This window comes from Trachurus trachurus (assembly GCF_905171665.1).
Source record: "Trachurus trachurus genome assembly, chromosome: 14".
Taxonomy (NCBI): Eukaryota; Metazoa; Chordata; class Actinopteri; order Carangiformes; family Carangidae; genus Trachurus; species Trachurus trachurus.
Window position 1 is genome coordinate 1,848,646 of NC_139903.1, and position 18,907 is coordinate 1,867,552.

Genomic DNA, 18,907 nt, shown 5'->3' on the forward strand with positions numbered 1-18,907 from the left:
ACACACACACACACACACACACACACACGGGTCTGAACAGGATTTCTTCTGAATAACTGATACTGCACTGCAAAAACTCAAATATCTCACCAAGAATATTTGTCTTATTTCTAGTCAAAATGTCATTTATAAGAAACATCACATAAAAAGCAGCTTGTTTTTAGACACTTTTTACTTCTTTCAAGCAGATTTTCACTTGAAATAAGTAGAAAAATCTGATAGTGGGGAAAGTTTTTCTTTCTTATAACAAGCACAAAAAACTTGCTTTAACTGGCAGATTTTTCTACTTATTTCAAGTGAAAATTAGTTTGAAACAAGTGAAAATGATCTAAAAACAAGTTAATTTTTAGGTGATGAGTCTTATTTTAAGTGGAAAGAGTTTAGTTTTGACTAAAATTGAGACATTTTGACAAGAAATAAGACAAATATTCTTGGAAAGATTTTGCAGTGCATTTTATCACATTAAAGTACCAGGCATTTGCTGTGTGCATGGGTCGCCATGGTTACCAGCAGGCTGCATCCTCTGGAGACCGTGAATGTCACAACACCAACTACAACAACCGTCCATTCAACAGTTTACAGTCGTTCACCACCAACAAACCACAGAGCTGCAGCTAAAAGTCTCCAGAAACGACCAGATGCAGTTCAAAGTGAAGCTCAGTCAACTTTAGAGAGTTTATTTTAATCCAACACTGAAACGTCAAGTCAGTTTATATATCTATGACTTTTATAAAAACTGTAAAAGGAACTAGTTGTTATCTGTAGACACTGTCAGCAGCAGGAATGGTACTTTGGTCAAAGATCTTCTATGGCAGCTTCAGACATTTAAAATCTCAAATCCTACTCCTTTTCAAACATACAAAGGGTTTTATATCGACTAGTGCTTCAAGTGTATATTATTCACATGTTTGAAATAAAGTATTCATTCATTCATTCATTCATTCATGGTCAAAATATTAAAAGTTGATCATTTACAGGAATTCACTTCATTCATTCATTTTTTCCCAGTTGTATTCCAGATTGATTACAGGTAGGCTATAGTATATTAATTTACAAGGATGAATTTGTGAAGTAAAGACAAAATTTTTTCCAGTTTTTCCAATTCACAAAATATAAAACTCATGTTCTTTTCTCTGCAAACAGTAACTTTATAGATTCCATCTATTTTTGCAGGAAAATGAGTCTGGTGTCTCCTCCTCTGTGTCTCTCTTTTTTTAACTTTTGAGAAATTTTAACACTTTCTTCAAGAATTTTTTAACTTTTTTTTTATATATAAATTTATGACACAAGTTTCTTCCAGAATTTTTTTTTGTACTTTTGAGAAATTTTACCACTTTTTTATTTTATTTGGTTTTTTTTCCTTTTCTCCTTTTTTTTCCTAGATTTTTCTTTAAACTTTTTTTTGAGAAATGTTTACCTTTTTGAGAAATTTTTGAGAAATAGTTTTATTTTATTTTATTTTATTTTTTAGAATTCTTACCACTTTTTTCTAGAATCTTTTAAAAAACTTTTTTTGAACATTTTTATCACTTTTTTACAAAAAAAAACTATTTTTTCCAGAAATTTCTCAACAATATTTCCACAAATTCACGCCATAGGCCCGATTTTAAACATATGCATTGACACCGGGTCGGAGGCTCTGATCTTACAAGGTTGGTTTTCAGCCAATAGACGCTCCATTCTCCCTGGAACTAGTTACTAGTCACTGGTTTAACCAGAACTAGGACTCTGGAGCTGGAGACAAGGGACACATGGAGCAGAGTTAAGGTGGAAATCCTACAGAGTTCCTCTTTAAGCTGCAGAGTCAAATGTTATTTCTCTGTTTCCATGTATGTTTTACTCCTCAATGTACTCACCACATCAACTAGGCTACAGCTGTTGCAATACACAGCAACTCAATACACACACACACACACACACACACACACACACACACACACACACACACACACACACACACACACACACTCTCTCTCTCTCTCTACATACCTCTCAATCACACACTAACTACTGCCAGTTGTATAAATACTGGTGCTGCTGGTGGTTGAACTACAGTGGGACACACAGACCTGAGGTCAGTCACACCCACACTGAGCCGCTCGCTGTCAGTTTCACATCCAACACTCATGTGACCACAAAGAGCAGCGGGAGGAGGAGGAAGTGACATCACATTAAAGCGACAGTGTGATGCTTTAGTTTAAAGGATTCCTGAGTTTATGACTTTAATTAACAGGAGAATCAAAGAGACAGAGACATTTATTCATTCATTCATTCATAAAAACACCGACACATTCTGGATCAGTCGCTGCACTGCAAAAACTCAAAATCTTACCAAGAATATTTGTCTTATTTCTAGTCAAAATGTCATTTCTAGTCAAAACAAATCTCATTCTACTTAAAATAAGACTCATCATATAAAAAGTAGCTTGTTTTTAGACACTTTTTACTTCTTTCAAACATATTTTCACTTGAAATAAGTAGAAAAATCTGATAGTGGAGCAAGTTTTTCTTCCTTATAACGAGCACAAAAAACTTGCTTTCACTGGCAGATTTTTCTACTTATTTCAAGTGAAAATTTGTTTCAAACAAGTGAAATTATCTAAAAACAGGTTCATTTTTAGGTGATGAGTCTTAATTTAAGTGGAAAGAGATTAGTTTTGAGTAGAAATGAGACATTTTGACAAGAAATACAAGAAATATTCTTGGAAAGATGTTTTCGCAGTGTGCGTTCGCCAGCAGCAGCTCTGTGCTCCGTAAACAACACAGACACCACCACAACACTGAGATGTGATGGGACTCCCTGAACAGGGGCACTCAGTCACTTGCCCACATTTGGAACCACTTATAAAAGCAAACATGGGCCAACACATGACACAGCAGTGGGGTTGACAAAACAAACACACACACATACACACACACACACTCACTGACACACATGCACACAATGGAAAAACACTCCCAGTGTCTATCTCAGCAGATGGCTTTCATCACATCTGATTGTGTCGGTGCGGCGAACGAGGGAGCAATGTGTATGTGTTGTAAAACATCACTGTAATTAGCTGAGAACAGTAAAAAAAAAAGAAAAAGGAAAAAAAAGAAAACCTTTTCATTTCCACACAGAACAGAACAAGCCGCAATCTTTCATCCCGCTAAACAATCTAAAAACAACACACACACTGCAAAAACTCAAAATCTTTCTAAGAATATTTGTCTTATTTCTTGTCAAAATGTCTCATTTCTAGTCAAAACTAATCTCTTTCCACTTAAAATAAGACTCATCACCTAAAAATGAACTTGTTTTTAGATCATTTTCACTTGTTTCAAACTAATTTTCACTTGAAATAAGTAGAAAAATCTGCCAGTGAAAGCAAGTTTTTTGTGTGCTTGTAATAAGAAAGAAAAACTAAAGTAAAAAGTGTCTAAAAACAAGCTACTTTTTAATGTGATGAGTCTTACTTTAAGTATAATTAGATTTGTTTTGACTAGAAATGACATTTTGACTAGAAATAAGACAAATATTCTTGGTAAGATTTTGAGTTTTTGCAGTGCATAGCCATACTATGTACAAAGCACACACCCCTGTTGCATCTTCATTCCTGTTTAATGAGTGTGTAACTGCCCATCCCAGAGAGGAATCCCAGGGAAGGAATTTAAGGAAGAGACAGAAAGACAGAAAAAGGAAAAGAAAGAAAGAGAAGGACATAGAGAGAGACGGAGAGAGAGAGAGCAGCTCCATGTTTGTTCCCGGTGGCTTTTCTTTGCCCTGTAATAGTTGAGTGCTCATCAGAAACTGGGTGAATGGTGGTCCGAGGCCAACAGAGTGATTAACAATGGCTAAATAAAGCCTGGGAACAAAAAGACTGCAACAATGACTGACACACACACACATACGAGTCCCAGCTAGAATAAACTGCTGCAGTCGGACGGAGGAGTGGAGGCAGGAAGAGACGGAGGAGGAAACAGGAGGAGGAGGTGGAGGAGGAAGAGAGTCGTAGAGTTTTAGAGGCGAGGACGAAGGGATGTGAGAAACAGCTGTTAGAGGAGAAGGAGGAGGAAGAGAGGAAGAGGAAGAGAGGTGTTGAACAGGTGAGGGCACAGGAAGGACAGAGGAGAGAACATCAAACATTTAAAATAAGTGGATTAAAAATGACATGTTTAATGAGTCAATCTGGTTATTGAATAAACTACAACTTTATAGTGATAGTAGGCTAGGCTACTTAAACATCATTTCACTAAGTTTTAATGCCCATAAACACAACAACAGTTTATGATTTAGGCTATGTGGAGCAACAAATCAGCCCGACAGACTAATGATCTCATTCATTTCTTTATCAATTCATCTTTCTTTAAAAGGTTGAGTCTGGAGTTTTTTGCCCAATAATAAACGCTATAGACTTAGCTATAGGCTACAAATGAAATCCAGCTCAGTCAAAGTCAAAAGTGTTTCTTGTCATTTGTACAGTGGAAAGGTGAGTTTCCCTGACAATGAAATTCTTACTTTGCTGGCCTGTCCACATCACAAAACAAAACGCCAGCAATTATAAAAACTAGGTATAAAAAAGCTCAGGGCTGCTAGCTGCACTAGCTGTCTCTGATGCTAACGAGTGCTAGCAGCTAGCACGTCTCTCTCTCTCTCTCTCTCAGCAGCAGCAGTTGTCATGACAACAAAGACAAAGAAATACAGTTTGAGTGAAGCGCTGGAGCCGCGGACCGATTCCCCACCGTCACCGACAACTAAAGCCTCGACCGGTAACAAGTATTAGGGCCGTTGTGGTGAGCTAGAGCTAGCTCGATGCTAACTTCGGCTAGCGGTAGCGGTTAGCATCCGCCGCTAACACTGTCTTCCCAGCTAACCCTAACCACGACGGCTTAACAACATAACATCGGAGGCTCCCGGTGTTGGTGACGGTCGGCTATCAGCCCACGGCCCCAGAGCTTCACTCAGACTGTATTTCCTTTGCTTTGTTGTCATGACAACCGCTGCTGTCAGGGGGCAGGAGGCTACACAGCTTAGCCCCAGAGGAGGGGCCCAGTTTCAATGTTTTGTTTACAAACTGCAACGAACAAAACTCCAGACTCTACCTTTAAAAATATTGATAATTTATTTTAAAAATCTGTTAGCCTATTTCTTATTGAATTTTTTTCCCCGTGTAAAAAGTCAAACATCGACTTCTCATATTTCAGAACCCAGAATCAGTTCAAATTTGATATTTTTGATCTATAAAATGACTTTAATTAAAACTGATGAGGCTATTAATCAAAATATGATCAATGGTCGTGATGTAACAACAAGCATGACGTCTGATTGGTTGATGATGATGATGATGTGCAGCTTTGGGACAGAGAGGGAAAAACACTGTTGGTAGCCGACATCACATCTCCTGTTCAGCGACCGTATCCTAGCAACGGGCACAAAGCCGCCAGGCCACACAGAGCAGGAAGTTCAGTCACTGGGTTTGTTTTTCTCTCTCTGCTACAGTGTTTTCACCTCTTTTTCTCCTCTCATCCCTCTCTTTACTCCTTCTTTCTCTCCTTCACTGCAAAAACTCAACATCTTTCCAAGAATATTTGTCTTATTTCTTGTCAAAATGTCTCGTTTCTAGTCTAAACTAATCTCTTTTCACTTAAAATAAGACTCATCACCTAAAGATGAACTTGTTTTTAGATCATTTTCACATGTCTCAAACTAATTTTCACTTGAAATAAGTAGAAAAATCTGCCAGTGAAAGCAAGATTTTTGTGCTTAGGAAGAAAAACTTGCTCCACTGTCAGATTTTTCAAATGAAAATCTGCTTGAAAGAAGTAAAACATGTCTAAAAACAAGCTACTTTTTAATGTGATGAGTCTTATTTGAAGTAGAATGAGATTTGTTTTGACTAGAAATGACATTTTGACAAGAAACAAGATAAATATTCTTGGAAAGATTTTGAGTTTTTGCAGTGTTGTTTCTCTCACTCTGTCAAACTCAGCCCCTCCCTCCCTCCATCTCTCCCCCTCCCTCTCTGCCACGCCTGTTGCTGACACAGCGAACAGAGACGACCAGGGAGGTTTTCCTCTTTTTTTCTTTTTTTTTTTGTCTGTGGGGTGAAATCATCCTGCGACCGTCCGTCCATCCAACTGACCGACCGACCGACCGCCGGCTGCTGCTGCTGGAAAAATAAATCCACAGCAGGAATGTGGGACGATCTGAGTGAGGAATCCGAGCGGCTGAGGACACAACGGGGCCAGAAATGCAAGAAATGCCCCTTTTCAGCTCCGGCTAAATAAAAAAAAACTCTACTGACCCGGTAATTTTAAAGAGGAAAACACTGAGTTTTTCAGCCAGTTTTACAACATTCCTGTGAAGTGAGGAGAGGCCATAATTAGACAGAGAAACCAGCGGCGGCGGCGGTGGTGGTGGTGGCGAGTCCCCGGTGTCGTTGACTCTGATAAAAAAGACTGAGAGGAATTCAGATTATTGACTGTGGATGTCATCGGTAACTTCATCATCACCCAGCTCACTCTCACTGTGTCTAAACCTTAAACATGAAAATGACTCATGAACAACTGGACTCAGGCTTGTGGTGTCTATAAATGACTCTGCTGACCTCTGTAAACTGGAGGTTTGTGAGGTCATTTTTCACTATTTTCTGGCAATAAGGATAAAATAAAGTGTGCCAAAAAATCGAATCACATAAGAATTGCAATTCTCATTTAATACGATTCAGAATCGATAAAAAATGTCCCAAAATGAAAAAAAATGAAACAAATCTGCTGGCTGTCGGCCTCCATTTCCTTAGAATTTAAAAGGCAGCATGTTTAACTGCACTATTTTTTTTAAATAAAGAGGCACTTTTAATTTTGTTACTTAAGCAATATGTTATAGGCTATTGCTTTTATGCAACAGTTTCAACAATTCCATCTAAGCATGGATACATGTTTAAAACTCAATAAATGTGAAAAAGACACTGTAGTCATTCTGTCTTGCAGAGCAGACTGGAGTAGATCATGAGGATCCTTTAACACCGACAGACTGAAGCAGAAATCATTAGGAATTGTAGTGTATTTTCTACCTCCTAATTTGTAAGTAATTTACCCTGAGAGTTACTTTTGTGTTTAGTAGCCTATATAATCCACTTCAAATTCTTTACTTTTATCTTTAGAATTGTCTTTCATTTCCAGGTGTGTTCTTTGTTTGCCTGAAGGTAAATGACTGTTATAATAGGAAACAAGGTTTTGTTTAGACTGAACACTATACGTTAGGTCACTTTTTCTGGACACGTGTATTTGGTTTGCTTTTCTCATGTTTAAGTTAGCCTAAAGGATAACTGATTGGTCAGGATGTCAAATACCAGAGGGTAATTTGGACAGGTTAGGTATTGTTTTAGTTTATGACCATCCTGTACACATACATTCTTCTGTTTAGAGAGGTGGAGTTTTAGAGTATATAAGGTCTGGACTTTTGGCCAAGACCCAGAGGTCTCATATTTGGCTCCGGAGACTTCTCGAAGATTCGGCTTTTTGACACTGTATCTTTTTTGCAATAAACTCTTTTTTATCATCTACAAAGAAGACGTGTCAGAGTGGTCATTATTTCATCAGCATCGACATCGAAATATACCACAGAATCAAATCGGTTTGAATCGAAAATCCATTTTGAATCGAATCGTAGCCCCAAAAATCAGAATCAAATCTAATCGTGAGATAGTAAAAGATTCCCACCGGCGACTGAATGATGATTAAAGGTTTAAAGGTTCAGAAATGGCCGTTTGTTCTGTTTGTCGCGCCTCCTTCCACGAGTTTCCATGAGTTTCCGCACAAGTTTAGGCTCCTACCCGAGTAAGGAAAACTAATGTGATTGTTATTTGGTTGTTATCGAGCGGGTGGGATATTTAATGTTTGGGGCGGGACCGAGCTCAGTGTGTGTATGTGTGTAGCCTATGTGCGAGTGTGTTTAGCTAACATAGCTAACTGTTAGCTAGTAGGCTTGCTACATTATAGCTTGCTAACTTAGCTAGCGAGGCTAAGTGATGGAGGAGAGAGGAGTAGAGATGGAGGAGAGTTTGTGTCATGAACAACTTGACTCAGGCTTGTGGTGTCTATTTGACTCTGTAAACTGGAGGTTTGTGAGGTCATTTTTCACTATTTTCTGACAATAAGGATAAAATAATAACCAGGCGACTGAATGATGATTAAAAATAATCATTAGTTCGCAACAACTCTTGATTTAAACGTCAGCTGTTTCTGCTTTTATGACAAGTTCAACACGGCATTTCTCCTTTTTTTCTGTCATGTTATCAAGAAAGACATCCAGAAATAAAACACAGATAACATGTATTTATATTTATATTTATATATAGTTGCAGCCCTGAGGGGCGACTGATACTGATACTCACTCCCCCCTTAAAAAAAAAAAAAGAAAAACAGCAAAAACAACACATCTAATAGCATTACTCCCTGATAAGACAGCGTGAGTCAAGCTGTGAGGCCGCGCTGCTCTTAAAAACAGGAAACAGTGAGAGAATATATGACCTTGTCTTTACACAGAGCAGCTGACGACACACACACACACACACACACACACACACACACACACACACACACACACACACACACACACACACACACACACACACACACACACACACACACACACACACACACACACACACACACACACACACACACACACACACACAGTGGTGGACAGTAACGGAGTAAATTTACTATATCCAGAGGATTTGTACTTTACTTAAGTATTAGATTTCTTTGGTACTTATTATTCTTACTTGAATACATTTTCAAGACAAATATTTTTAATATTTTTTTATTTTTTATATTTGTTAATTAGTAGGAAGGCTGAAAAGTACTGGTTACTTTCAGGTCTTTTTCTAAAATCCTACTGGACACAAGCTGTGTTTGTCAAAGAAGGAAACCCTAACCCCTAAAAGCAGCACATCAGTGCAGCTGCTTTTGTAACGGATGTGCACTCACTCCACCCATGAAAGACGTGCTAACCAACCTGCCAAGTGGTTGTCAACCTCTTGGCGAAGAGGTTAGCATCGTCGCCTCAGGTGCGAACCCCACCTAGGGCAGGCCGTGAGAAACACAACGCAGAGGGCCAGATATGACATCGGCTACACTTTTAAAGAGTTCATTCTCACAAACAAGAGTTAAAAGCTCCTTACATTCATTTAGAAACAATTAGAGTCATTCATTGATGTGAAGAATAAGACATTTACTCTGACTCTGACTTTTACTTAAAGCAGAAGTAAGCAATATTTTTGTGTTAATATAAGTCTTAAATAGTTATATCTTCCGACAGCAATCACTTCTATAGAGTGTTTGGACCGAAACACGGGTCTGTCAGTCACTCTGCTCTGCTCTGAGCCCAGGAGAAAACTTTTCTCGTATTTTTTTATCCAATGAGGAGAGAGAACGGCATGCAGGGCTGTGTGTGCAGCCAAGGGATGCGCCTGAATGTGGTGACGTAGGGACGAGGACTGTTATGGTGCGTTCAAGGAAACTCGTAACTCGTGTTTTTCCGACCTGTGAAGTCGTACCAGTTCGATCTGGTACGAGTTCACGGGTCAGAAGTTACGAGTGGCCGTTATAGTGACTTTCACCGGTAAAACAGGTCGGAAAAACACGAGTGGGTTGCCTGGAACGCTACAAAGTCGTAAGTTGTGACTTGAAGCTGTAATTTACGGTTTCAAAAGCCTGCCTGGAACGCAGCATTAGCCAAAATGACCGGATCGCTTACTTCTGCTTTAAATTCATTTAGAAAAAAAAAAAATTATAGTAATTCATTGATGTGAAAAATAAGAAATGTACTCTTACTCTTACTTAGAGTAAATTTAAAAGCAAGTACTTTTTTACTCTTACTGGAGTAACATGTGGACTGAGATACTTTTACTTGTAACGGAGTACATTTTGACACACACACGGACACACACACACACACACACACACGGACACAGTGACAGAAACGCAGCTCGGTCGCAGCCGTTCCAACACAAACAATGGAAAAAGAACATCGTCTCATATCACCGAGTCGAGAGCTTGTTAATAAATCAGGAAACCTTGTTCACACATTTTCCATCGGCTCTGCCCAAACACTTTCACTGCAGTAATGACCCAGTGTGTGTGTGTGTGTGTCTATGTGTTTGTGTGCAACATAAAACACGAGAAAACACTTAAATCCTCTGAAAAGGCCATTTCCACTTGAGCTGTGCAGAATAAAAAAGAGAAAAGGCGTGTTGGGCACATGATGCAGCAGAGGAAGACGGACGGAGAGAGAGAGAGAGAGAAAGAGAGAGATGAAACCACAGTAACCAGATTAGTGCCAGTCTCCAAATAGCCTTCATCCACTTCCTCTTCCTCCGCTCGGCACAAACCTGTGACCTCTGGTCCAGACAACAACACACACAGAGAGAGAGAGAGAGAGAGAGAGAGACTCTGACCTTCACAGCTCAGAGAGATACCGACGCCACGGCAACGAGTACTCCAAGTAATCTATTACATCATCCACGATAAAAACACGTCGATGCCTCGTATTTATAAAACCTCTGCTGTATGATGACAGGATAGATAGATAGATAGATAGAACGATAGATAGATAGATAGATAGATAGATAGATAGATAGAACGATAGATAGATAGATAGATAGATAGATAGATAGATAGATAGATAGAACGATAGATAGATAGATAGATAGATAGATAGATAGATAGATAGATAGATAGATAGATAGATAGATAGATAGATAGATAGAACGATAGATAGAACGATAGATAGATAGATAGATAGAACGATAGATAGAACGATAGATAGGTAGAACGATAGATAGATAGAACGATAGAACGATAGAACGATAGAACGATAGATAGATAGAACGATAGATAGATAGATAGATAGAACGATAGATAGATAGATAGATAGATAGATAGATAGATAGATAGATAGATAGATAGATAGATAGATAGATAGATAGATAGATAGATAGATAGATAGATAGATAGATAGATAGATAGATAGATAGATAGATAGATAGATAGATAGATAGATAGATAGATAGATAGAAAGAAAGAAAGAAAGAAAGAAACCAAAGTGGGAACAGAAGCTGACTAAATAATCGTGACTAATGGCAAGGCAATTTTATTTGTATAGCCCCTTTTTACAAACAGTTTGTCTCAAGTCCACTAATTGAAAAATTAATCAATAGATTAGTCAACAACAATAATAATGGTTAGTTGCAGTCGTACTGTAAAACTAAAGAAAAGCAGTTTAGGTGTTAGGAGCTAAGCAGAAGAAAGCGAGGGATCAGAAAGGAGCAGCGTTCATGTTGAAACAGTTTGGTTTCTGGACAGAAAGTCTGTTTTTTTTCTTTTCTTGTTATTTGTGATTTCATTTTAAACTTGGCTGCTGTGTTTAGATTCACACTCTGGACTCTGGACTCTGGACTGGCATCACTGTGTTTTATCATCACTCCCTGTTGGTGGTGAAGCAGCTGAAGCAGCAACAGCAGCAGCAGCAGCAGCAGAGGCCAGGTTCTGTATTAGTGACATCTGGATCTGGATCTGGATTATTTCAGGTCATTTCAAAGGCTCCGGTCTGAGAACAGACTCCCAGCTCCCTCCATGTTAAACATTAAAGGGATAGTGTAATGGGACTATGTATGTCCGGATATATGTAATGTCCGTCTTGTATTGAAGCCCTGAAAAGCGAAACTGTCCCGAAAAAAAGCTCCTCTTCCTGGTTCGTCCAAATTTGACGAACCAGGAAGAGGAGCTTCAAGAAGCTTCTGCTACAAAACAAGCTTGAAATATAGACTTATTTAAGTTTTTTCGGGACAATTTCACATTTCAGGGCTTCAATACAAGACGGACATTACATACGAGCAGCATGGAGGTATTTGGATGTTTTTTGGTGTGTCTTTTTGTTATGAAGACAGTTGGTATCCATTTGCAACCGTCATATGGACATGCACTGCTACGCCGAGACCCCCTGTAACTCAGAGAAGCCACGGAGGACTCTGAAACTTCTCCCAGCCCTTAGTCCACATGAGGGGGAGGAGATCATGAGTATGAAATTTCAATTTTGGGTGAACTATCGTTTTAACAGTCGTGACCTTCCAGATCCAGATCCACATGGCGGCTGCATGAGTCAGTGGATCTCCGGGACCTGCAGCCGGCGGAGGAGGAGAGACGCTGTTGTTGTACGTTTGATGCAAACAAGTCGCACATGAGTGACTTTATGACAGCAGCTCTGACCCGTCTGCTCTTAAACACATCACATGGCTGATGGAGGATCCGTGGGATGCCAGTTGGACAGCGTGGCAGCAGCGATGCCAGCTCCCATTCCATCCCAGCGCTGGGATAAGAAGCCAGAGCAGCGGCTGCCAGCGAGATGTTTGTCCCGCTGCCCGTCTTCTCTAAGACGACACAGACAGGACACGAACCCTCTGAGCGAGACGTTAACCAGGAAATAAATCAGCGCTGCTCTCTAACAGGATTGGCTAAAAATCCTCCCTGACCTCATTCCATCAACTCTTGTGAGACAGATGGAAAAAAGGATCAGACGAGGAGGGAGCAACCAAAAAAAAAAAAAGAGAAAAAAGAGTGAAAGTCGTAAACGGAGCTAAAATGAGAATCTGGGATGATCCAGCTCTGACTCAGCAGAGAAAAGACTTTGGCTCTGGTGCAGCTCGGTCACGTGAAGCCATGTTAAAGCTGTGTGTGTGTGTGTGTGTGTTGTTGTTTTAAGATATTCCAAAATATAATGGCTTGTAAATGAATAGTGAAAACTGGTCGTGAGCTGAGGAATTTCCAACGTGGCCGGATCATAAAGCAGAGTTACTGCTGCTACTGTGGAGCGGTGAAGCCACATACGGTGTCAATGTGGTGAGAGAGAAACAGCAGAGAAATGAAACATCAGTGATCTGAACTCATCAGTGAACCAGAGCTCCAAGACATTCAGATTATTGGTAATAATCAATAACTCTGCTGCAAACATGTCTGAACTTACAGGATCTTTTTAACTGAGGTTTAAACATCACGCGTCTTTAACAGACGGAGGAACTAAACTTTTATATTATATATTTATATTATATTTATATTTATACTTAAAAACCGGGGACGTATTCTTCATGTGCACTGCAAAAACTCAAAATCTTTCCAAGAATATTTGTCTCATTTCTAGTCAAAACGAATCTCTTTCCACTTAAAACAAGACTCATCACCTAAAAATCAACTTGTTTTTAGATCATTCTCACTTGTTTGAAACAGATTTTCACTTGAAATAAGTAGAAAAATCTGCCAGTGAAAGCACTTGCTCCATTGTCAGATTTTTCTACTTATTTCAAGTGAAAATCTGCTTGAAAGAAGTAAAAAGTGTCTAAAAACAAGCTACTTTTTAATGTGATGAGTCTTATTTTAAGTAGAATGAGATTTGTCTTGACTAGAAATGACATTTTGACTAGAAATAAGACAAATATTCTTGGTAAGATATTTGAATTTTGCAGTGTGGGTTAATTTGCTCGTCAATATTTCTTCTCAAACTTTCATCATGAGTCAGTGAATGTTACGCGGTTGTTGCGTGATAAGACCTGTGTCTCTCACCTCCCTGTCTCGTCTGCTGCTGCTGCTCGTTGAAGACACAGCAGTGAGACTGTACGTGCTTTCACGTCGAAATCTCCAAACCAGAAACGTCTTTAAAGGGACAACGAGGAGTTTTGTTAAAGTGAAGTGTTTCCACACTACATTTATGAGCCTCCGCACCGTGAAATTCTTTGACCGGCGCAAGACAGACTCATGTTTTCATTCATCAAGAATTAAAGTCAGAGGTTGGAAGACGATCACATACCGTCGTAGTTCCCACCATAAACGGAGATTCGGCGGCGTTATTCTCATGACTCGCCACGAAACCGAAAGTAAAGAAACGCTGGTCGGCTCGCCCAGCATTTCCACCACCACTAATAATAACAAAATAACCATAGAGACAAAACCATAGATTTATAGAAAATGGGCCCATTAACACACTGCAAAAACTCAAAATCTTTCCAAGAATATTTGTCTTATTTCTAGTCAAAATGTCATTTCTAGTCAAAACAAATCACATTCTACTTAAAATAAGACTCATCACATTAAAAAGCAGCTTGTTTTTAGACACCTTTTACTTCTTTAAAGCAGATTTTCACTTGAAATAAGTAGAAAAATCTGATAGTGGAGCAAGTTTTTCTTTCTTATTACAAGCACAAAAAACTTACTTTCACTGGCAGATTTTTCTACTTATTTCAAGTGAAATTAGTTTGAAACAAGTGAAAATGATCTAAAAACAAGTTCATTTTTAGGTGATGAGTCTTATTTTAAGTGGAAAGAGATTAGTTTTGACAAGAAATGAGACATTTTGACAAGAAATAAGACAAATATTCTTGGAAAGATTTTTAGTTTTTGCAGTGCGGCGGCTCAGTGCTTGCAGCTTCTTGTTGTTGTTGTTTCAGTCTGTATCGGCCACTTCTTTGTCCTCAGTGTGTAAAGTTGTTAGTACTTTACTCTCCTCCTCCTGAGACTGATGCACTTTATCTGATGCACTTTACACTTGACCACTGTGTTCTTAACAGTGTTATCTTGGATTTTTATCTTATTCAGTGCCATCACTGCAAAAACTCAAAATCTTTCCAAGAATATTTGTCGTATTTCTTGTCAAAATGTCTAATTTCTAGTCAAAACTAATCTCTTTCCACTTAAAATAAGACTCTCACCTAAAAATGAACTTGTTTTTAGATCATTTTCACTTGAAATAAGTAGAAAAATCTGCCAGTGAAAGCAAGATTTTTGTGCTTGTAATAAGAAAGAAAAACTTGCTCCACTATCAGATTTTTCTACTTATTTCAAGTGAAAATCTGCTTGAAAGAAGTAAAAAGTGTCTAAAAACAAGCTGCTTTTTAATGTGATGAGTCTTATTTTAAGTAGAATGAGATAGTTTCAACTAGAAATAAGACAAATGTTCTTGGTAAGAGTTTGAGTTTTTGCAGTGCATTAACAAGTGGTAACGTAGATTCGCACATTAACGTGAGACTTTTTTATAACCAAATAGAAACTCCTCGTTGTCCCTTTAACAACACCGGGAAAAGTCCCTAGATTTAGCGAGAAAGTCGCCACGTTGGCAACACTGCTTTGACTTTCATATTTCCTATTTCCTATTTCCCACCAACGTGATGACGTGACTCCTACGTAGGCTACTAGGGCTACGCGTGCACAGAATGAATAATCCGCTCCATTCAGCCGTTTATCTGCGGCATCAAGCTGATTATCGGCCGTCGTAGCGTCTAGACTCTTTCAATCCGATCAGATATTTAATCAGATTCAGATGAATCGGATCCGCTAAGGTGTTTAGGATGGGATGTTTGGACCCATGTAAAGGCAACAGGGACACAAACATCACATAGACAACGACATGAAACGATGTGTGATATTGATCAGATATTGATCAGATAGTGAGCTGAGAGAGTGGTTTGATTATATAAATAAATAAAACGGATGATTTCAGCCCTGAAGAAATGTTTATTAGATCTCTGAAGAGAACAAATTTGTGTATGTATATATTGTATTTTTGTTTCTACTTTATCTTTATCCCCCCCCCCCTTTTATTATTAATATTCCCCTTACTATTATTATTATTATTATTATTATTATTATTATTATTATTATTATTATTATTATTATTATTATTATTATTATTATCATTATTATTATTATTATTATCTTAATTATATTTTTTATTCTTATTTTTCTTTCTATTTTATTTTATTCATTTATTTTTCATTTTTCCTTTGATGTTTTTCACTAAAAAATGTCATAAATGTTGCAGGAATGTGCCAGTGACTGATAAGATATGTGCTGGAATATGAACTTGAATTCTGCAATAAAGTATTTTTAAAAAAAAGATATTGAGCTGCTGAGTTAGAGTTGGTAACAAGACGACAGAGACACAGCAAAGGAAACAAAGCGCTGTTCAACACATGAGGGATAACCAACAACTAGGTGTGTTATAAGGGTTTAAGTAAGATGTGGAGGCAAAGAACCAACCAACGCCAACTTTGGTTTATCATTTTAAAATTATTTTAGTTTGAACGGTTTTGATGCAAAATATTATACGCCGAATATTTTTGCATTTTCGTGTCTTTTAGGAAAACCATGACATGCAGCTGAAAGCTCCACCGACAGACAGACAGACTGATCTGTGGTTAATAGGACTTTATTATAATAATAAGGTTTCAATAAAACTGGTGTTGTATTTTCTTTTTATCATTTGTCATAAATGTAATATTTAACTTTTCAGAGGTCACAGGAAACCAGATGATATTTTTGGCCGTTTTCCACTGTTTCCCACTTTAAATATAATAAAACAATGTTGGATCAATCATTGAAGGAAATAAAGAATACATTCTGTGACTACGTCCAGACATTGTGAACAAACAGTGTGAGTGTGTAAAGTTTTCCCAGGCTCAGTGGACGAACGCCCTCCTCACTTTCCTTTCTGGTCTCGTTCAAACAGGAAGTGCCAAACAAGAAGAGGAAGAGGAAGTAGGTTCTCTCTCTGTCCTCTTGTTTTCCAGCCAGAAGAACGAGGTCGGAGCCGGAGCGCTGCCATGGGAACATTCTGGGAAATTATAGTCAGGAAATAATGTGTCACGTGTTCCTGTGGCATCACATCGCTCCGTTTCCTCCCGACGCCTCTACCTCTTACAGCAGAGCACCTTTAACTTTAACAACCGGTGGAGTTTCTACTTCATCTATAACCAGGGCCGTTGCTAGGAATTCTGGGCCCCCTTAAAGAATACTAAAGTGGGCCCCTCCCCCTAACTTTTCCTTTTTTTTTCTTAGACTACGTATGTATTATCGTTTTTTATTTAGCCTATACCTTGTTTTGATGCTAATGCAGCATTACACTGCAAAAACTCAAGTATCTTAGCAAGAATATTTGTCTTATTTCTAGTCAAAATGTCATTTCTAGTCAAAACAAATCTCATTCTACTTAAAATAAGATTCATCACATTTAAAAAGTAGCTTGTTTTTAGACACTTTTTACTTCTTTCAAGCAGATTTTCACTTGAAATAAGTAGAAAAATCTGATAGTGGAGCAAGTTTTTCTCTCTTATTACAAGCACAAAAAACTTGCTTTCACTGGCAGATTTTTCTACTTCTTGTGAATTTAAGTGAAAATGATCTAAAAACAACTTAATTTTTAGGTAATGAGTCTTATTTTAAGTGGAAAGAGATTAGTTTTGACTAGAAATGAGACATTTGGACAAGAAATAAGACAAATATTCTTGGAAAGATGTTGAGTTTTTACAGTGTACTATATTAGTCAGGGTCTTACGCAGAATAAATCAGTCATACAAAGATTAGACTACTGGGGTTTTTTATGGGCCCCACTGGGCGCTGGGCCCCTAGAGAGTTATCATCACCTTCCTCCCCTATACAACGGCCCTGCTTCTAACAGACAGAAAAACATGTTCCCATTCATCATAAACTCAGTTTCCTGTTGTTATTGTCGTTGTCTTCTCATTGTGATTTTATTGTCACCGTTGTCTTTAATCATGTGAAACTGCAACTACTGCTGTAGTTGTAAAGCTTTTAATTGAATTGTTGTCATTGAAGGTGCTGTTTTGTGTTTGAATCAAATTTAGCTCGAGTTAATTCTGGTTCGGCTGAGTTAAAAATAAACTAACAAGTAAAAGAATAAAAAAGACTTGTTTGTACGTTATTAACCAGACATTAACCATCGTTTGCAGCCTTCGTTTAGACGCAAACGGAGAATTCGCCCCTGAAAACGATTCTTTCTAAAAACTCCGGCCAGAGTGGAGATTGGACTTGTGTGCACGCAGTTATTTTTGTAAGCGGAGAGTGTAGCGTAGTCTTATACTTTCTTCACTAAAAACCACGTGACAACGATCAGTGCTGTCATTGGTCAATATCTTTTCAGGGGAGACCTGTTAAAGAGCGTCATGTTTCCATGGTAAGAGTTGAAAAAGAAAAGTAAAGAGAAAAACCTGTAGAAATGGAGAGACTACATCATTTTCTATGTCGTCTGCTTGTTGGTCGCGGTGCTTCACAGCAGCGAATCAGAGCTCGGAGCGATACTGAGTCTGATTGCTGTGATCACACTGAGCCAAACGGACGCACTCCTCCTCGACCAGTGTATGTGAGAGAAAACAGAGAAGTAACGAAGGACAAAAGGCGTCAGACAGAAGAACAGAGTCTGGGAGAAGATGAACATTCAAATGTCGGACAGAGACAAAGAGTCAGTGAACGCAACACGGCCACACGGCGACCGCCGACCTTTAACTCAGCCACAGACAGTGAATACAGAGAGACAGGGAATCATCTCATGGTGCATTCAATGCCATCTGACATTACATTCACCAGCCAGTACCCCCCCCCCCCCCCCCCCCTTCCTCCCTCTCCCTTCCTCCCCCTCCTCCCTCGTCTGACTCTGCTGGAGGAATCGGAGGAATTCACAGAAATCTGCAGCTTCAAACAGAATCCAGGAGCAGGAATAAGAAATTCTACTTTGATGTGTCTGTGGGCACGAAGACGGAGCATCTCTCTGTAAACCCCCCCACACCCCCTCCCCTACACCCCCCCACACCCCCACCACACACACACACCCACCACCAGCCTCTTTCTCTCTGGCTCAGACTCTCTCTCTCCTCAGTGGCAGTGAAATATGCATTTCATTTCAGATTATTTTGGCTCCATGAATCAACCGTCCTCGGCCCCCCACCATCGACACCGTGACCCCACCCAATGCCACCACAGCTCTGCTATTATCTGTCTTATACATTTCTTTTTGCTGTTTTGCTGTCTGCTGCTGTAAATGTCCCTGTTGTGGGACAAATAAAGGATTATCTTATCTTATCTT

General features: G+C 38.8%; 1 protein-coding gene across 1 annotated transcript in view; it reads right to left on the bottom strand.

Annotated features, from left to right (window-relative positions):
• LOC310996905 (rho GTPase-activating protein 26-like) overlaps positions 1-18,907 on the bottom strand; it is a gene marked incomplete at its 5' end in the record, with an annotated part of 146,299 nt that overhangs the window by 103,260 nt on the left and 24,132 nt on the right. The window lies entirely within an intron of this gene.